Genomic DNA, 6,068 nt, shown 5'->3' with positions numbered 1-6,068 from the left:
TGTGACGTTCAACAGTTGACACAAACAGAGATTCAGTCCCACTGGTTTAGCAGTCAACAAACAGTTCAATGGAGCGTAAATACACTCGTTCAGCAAGAAGCCAGCAGGTCGCACCAGAAAATTGTGTATTCGTAACATTAAAACAAACGTCATGATACAATGTGAACGACAGTTACAAAGTGTGGTTCAAGTTCAGGAAGAATGGTAAATGTGACAACGGATTACAGACACTACACAGTACTGCCATCACTTGGTTTAGCCCAGAGCTCTGGCTAGGTTGAAATTATTGCAGTGAACTCACAAGGCTACGATGGGCCTAACAAAGGCTGGTGATGTCACGATGTACGCTTTTTTGGTTTAGCCCAGAGCTCTGGCTAGGTTGGAATTATTGCAGTGAACTCACAAGGCTACAATGGGCCTAACAAAGGCTGGTGATGTCAACAACAAAATCGCCAGTTCCTGAAGACACAGCAGCATGACCTTTTGCTCTCCCCCAAAACTGAGTCACTCTATTTTGTCAACTAACTGTGAAACCAAATCACTCGATCCAGTGACTAAAAAATTGGAGTGAAAACTAGAATTTCCATCATGAATACATTGAAAAGACGAGCTATTCTGTAGCTGCACAACCGATAAAGTGAAGTACCGATGGCGATTTTCAATAAACTATATAGTGCCTCCAGGCTTTTTAGCATAAATTGGTATCACTGACAGGGGGAAATCTCAGTGGGAAATTAAATTTGGTAAATGTTTATGGAATTTATGAAATTTATGGAATTTATGAAATTTCGAGCGGTGAATCATATTACACATTTAATGTTGTTTTATGAAAAGTACTATCTTAAAACTGTCCTTCAGTTACAGTACACTTTACTGCGTAGCTGTTGGACAACCGCAGCACTTTGATAACAATGTATTCATTGATTTTTGAGATGGAAATGGCCTTCTATTTGTGAATTTACACTCACTGTACACTTTCGCATTAACAGTCTTCTGTGTTCGATGTCGGTTAGGATAATCTATTATAACATTTGCGCAAGCTGGAACCAACCTGAGTTTCTTCACGGTTGTAGTGTTCTGGCTACCCAGTAAGTTAGTTTATCAGGAGTGTGTGGTAGAGGAATAAAAGTGATAACGCTAGATGAGGTATACAGTAATGAAGAGGTCAGATGGAACAGACTCACTGATAATTGTCCACTTTAAAATAGTTCGTCGTTGGCCCAGGTCAGCGAATAAACAATAAGCCAATCATGCTTGTTCAGGGGTCTTCTTCTGAATAGTTCCCACATAATAGATTTCGAAGATAGTCTGAAACGCTTTGGTACCAGAGTTAGTACATGAGACTCGCGAATGACCGCTGTAAGCGCGAGCGAAATTAGAAGAGAGAGAGAGTCGGAGCACGTGACCACGTTTGTATTGGGTGAAATTGTACAAGTGCGCGTTTTTGTAGTTTTTCGTATTCAAGTGAAAAACAGTTATGCAATTGACAAGATACGTAATGTTATAATGGAAGCAACATAAAGGTACAAAAGACCACACAGTGTATGGGGACGATGACCCGGTTTAACAGACTCGGGTGACGAACTGCGGAAGCATTGCGCACTTGGTCACCAAGTGCTATCCTAATTTGTGGCCCTTCATTGGATTTCGCATACTTGGTGTAACGGGGTTTGACCAAACTGGAAGTGCGAAGCTGCCGCAGCTACTCATTGTGTCGGTTTTCACTGAATCAGTTATGACAAAGAAGAGATGCCAGCAAGTAGACTGCAGCACTCCGATTACACACCATTGTCAAAGCACGTGTCATACGAAGAGTCCCTCACAATGGATGCACCACCAAATGGTGCAACGTCAGTCCACTACGCACTGATGACATCACCTCGACTGGTGATGAAAGTACTGTGACGAGATTTCCAAGCAGATAGAACAGAACACCAACGATCTATGTAGCCCGAGCTACCGAAATTTCCCTCAATATTTAAATCAATGATAGCAGCTTAATGAAACCGCTGCCAATGTCGGGTGTTGTAGGCATACATATATGCCTATGTTTTCTGTGCCCTGGTCGGACTGTATTGGTTATGTCAGGGAATATTGGATGAGGAAAATTATTTTGAATATGCCTCCCGCACATAACTGCTCTTTGTTCGAACGCTTTATGCTGATGGATATTCCTTCTGCGTGGAAATCGATAACTGAAAATACAGGCCAAAAGAAATCATCCTTTCCTGGGTAATCTTGTTTCGAATGCGTTTTTTATGGAAGCGAGCCAACATATAATTTTAAAGTCTCGTTCCTAGTTTTGAAGGGGATATGAAAGCTTCAGGTGGACGAAGGCCACGTGATGAGGTACTTAGTTTTGCTAGTCCTCATATGTTTTCCAACCACCGGTAACGTAATCACAACGCCGGTCTAACTCTCATGGATCAATAGCTCGTCCAAATGTTTGGTACCATACGGGTTCAAAGTTAGAGAACCACTCCAGTGTGTTTCGGAAGGAACCAAAATGAAGTATGAAATGGTTGCAATTGCTGTATGACGCCATCAATTTACTTTAGTAGAAGGTTCTGCGATGGCTGTCCCAAGGCACCAGTCCCACCTCAAACAAATAAACTGCAACCAAATTAATGTGTGCCACCGTACAGGTGACAAGGACAAATGCCTCCAGATAACTGCTCATCACGGACATTTGTAATAGCCAAACCAACAGATTTTACGAGTAGCAAACTCTTAGAATTCGATCTAGTGTATATCTTCCAAGTGCAAATTTGAGGGTTCTTGGTCACGTGGTCACACAAGTTAGGAGCCCGATGAGTGATAATATAACCGCAGAACTTTCTGTCCGCACGACAAACAAATGATCCGTTCTGTTTGCAGTTTATTTCAAGTAAAGAACGGCTGGTACATAAGACGTCTGCCACAGGTTTTTCTCTAGGCTTGCCTTACAAGCAGGGACAATGATTTCCGATCCTTATTGGTCAGCGGATGCAGTCCAACGACCAATAATAACGTTGCGAAACGGCCTCACAGAGTTTGAAGCGGCAGCAACTGGAATTCGATAGCTTTCAAAGAAACCGTGAACGGAAGAGAACACACAAAATTGTTGGTAAGTTATGGTTACTTGCCGTTCAGTTGTTGTGGCGACATCTGAGAAAAGTTTCCTCACACTATGGAGATAAGCTTTGAGAAACAAAGTTTAGTATCTTCGGCGGGTTGTCAGGTAATGGGATTCACGAAACGGTTTGAAATGCGGGTTGTCAGGTTTTCATATCAAACCTTGGGGCAAGTCGTAAGGAAAACGCAACAGCCCTGATTCATTCAGGTTTTAAAGCCACCTCCTAATACTGGATATTAATTGACAGATCCCACTGAAGAACCATTTCAATATGACACGTAGGTTCAAGCTCCTTCCTACTGAAGTATTTGGACATCTATCCACACTGTATAACACCAGACTTAAACAGGGTAGGCTCTGACTGAGTTCAAAGGTAAAGCACAGCGCAGTCTTTTTTGTGCCCCATTCAGAGTAATTACCCACCTACCTGTTGCTCTTCGAACCGGAATTGAACAACAGTCACATACTCCTTCAATTGCAATTTTTCGACATATCATTATGGCAAATTTTTGTCGATTTTTAGCGTATTATCATCGGTATGCATTTTCATGAACGGTCGGTTTATTTGCTCTTCAAATTCACCGAGTTTCTCCGCGTTCACCCCATTATTTGACGGTAAAAATATCACAGCTATATGTCAGGACAATAGGTATGCAAATACCGTCGTGGTGGATATAAAAAACCACCGATTTTTCACGGCATGGAGTTGAAGTAGTCACTGAAATCCTGATAACATTTACGATTGACATGAAGCAGGAAATGGATCTCTAACTGAGATTTCGTCCCACAAGTGAGGCCAGGCTGTGCCGAAGGGTCGAAAAGCACCGCATAGCTGTTTCATCCTTAGTGGGAATCATCAGTAGTTTGCATCTGACTAGACTCCACGGAGCTTCGAATCCGTGTCCTTCCGGTTAGTAGTTTGTATTTTTAACCGCTTGGCTAAGAAAGGTTGGTCAGTAGTGTCATTAACTAGCAATAAGACAGGATAAAGTGCCATTCATCCCCAAAGATGATCGATACCTCTTTCAGGGAATTTTCAATCAGTCACTATATGACCGCGTGATGTGGTCATGTGGTTTAAGGATGAGCGTCACTGAATTTCGTCTAAGTGCGAGCTGATCACACAGCCATCTGTCGCTAACCGGTTGACTGTTTAAACCATTAACCCAGAGGTTGTAGGTTAGGAACTCCATAGGTGGTACACAGTGTATTCGTAATGCCTTACTCATAAGGTCGACAGCCCACGATCGGTTTCACTCTTCTTGGGGCTCATCAGGTAGGCGCAGTTCTAGAGTTTCCGTCAACCTTATGTTCTACTTGAAACCAAATTGCACAAAATTAGCGAAATACACTCATTTGCACTCATATGCAGGCTTTCTATATAAATCACGATTTGATCCATATCCCTATGAATAGCTCTCAGTAGGATGTACACGCAATCCCCTGCTAGTCACCGGACAAACTCTGCCGCACTTGGATTGCCCCACGTTTTGTTCCTGTGATCAGTCTATTTGCACTGTGAATTCTAATCCCTCACAGATGGGTAAAAATGGTTGAACAGGCGGACCAGCAGTGAGACCCCTAAACAAGACTCCACTAGAAACCATGCTCTATTTTCTAGATGTTTTTGGAGAGTGGAACATTGACTATTAAAATGCATTGTACTCGTAGAGTGGTACTAGCGTCGGGAGCACGGATAATGAACCTAAATTATAACTGAATTTAAAGTAGATTATGGTTGATCTAATATGATACGAGGGAAGAACCAGAGAAAACCCTTCAAGAAACTCCCACATAATTTAGCCGTTTTGAACATGAACTGCCACAAGTTAGTGGAAACCGCGGGCCTAAATGGCCGGGAGGATAAGACCTTGGGCGGTAATTTCGAAGGCCGGCCTCTGGCCTCCCCATTGGGACTTTCAAATTGGCTACCGGCCTCCATTATGATAACTTGCCCACATTTTACTTCAGAAATAAATTTGTAAAACGGACCTGTGTATCAGCAAAGAGCTGAATTACCCTTATCAAACTATTTGTGGTGACTGATTTGTACCATACTGCTCTTCGGGCACGTAGCTCACATAAGACACGCAATAAAAAACACACTGATATCGTAGCAAATTTAGGCGGACTTTGGAGTGGCTTTAAATAAGTACAGAGACATACTGCCAAGAAAAACCCTAGAGTAGTGAAGCAAAGTGATAGGAAGAAGAGAAGAGCACGTTCCGCGACGAGTAGAACATAAGGTTTACGGAAAGTCGGGAACCATGCCTGCCCGATAAGCCCCAAGAAGCGCCAATCTGGTCGTGGGCTGACGATGAGCCTTCAGCAACCTTATGAGTGGTGTATTATGTCTATACAAGGTATTACGAAATCTCGAATACCGTACGAACCAAAACATGAGGCGGCCTGGTGCGGCACGTTCATTTGGAAAGCGCATTATAAACGAGATGTTTAGCTGGGTTCCAGATGAATCTTCCGTCAAAGCCAAATTGGTACGCACCTGAGTGCATAAGTCAACTTCTGTGCAATCTGTGTTCACTTTGAACAAAAACGTCGACGGATACTCGGGGACTGCACCTACCTGATGAGCCTGAATGAGGGTGAAACCGGTCGTGGGATGTCGCAGAGTTTTCAGCAACCTTGTGAGTAGTTTCTATTCTGAAATTATACTGAGATATTACGAATATTGTACCAACTGAAACATGAGGCGGCCTGATGCAACACATCCACTTGTTTAAGATCATCATAAGATTCAAATTGGTTCCAGGTGAATCTCCCGTCCAAATCTATATTTACTTTGCATAAAGACCATTTGCTCAACTCACTCATTTGAATTTCGTTTTCAGCTAGAACAAACGTCTTCATCTTGTCAAAGATTTTGTGTGGTCATACGTTTATTACATGGATGACTTAAACAATGCTACGCTATTCCGTGTCACATGTTCTTAGT

This window comes from Opisthorchis viverrini (genome assembly GCF_000715545.1).
Source record: "Opisthorchis viverrini unplaced genomic scaffold opera_v5_32, whole genome shotgun sequence".
Classification (NCBI taxonomy): domain Eukaryota; kingdom Metazoa; phylum Platyhelminthes; class Trematoda; order Opisthorchiida; family Opisthorchiidae; genus Opisthorchis; species Opisthorchis viverrini.
Note: the sequence above shows the minus strand (reverse complement) of the source record.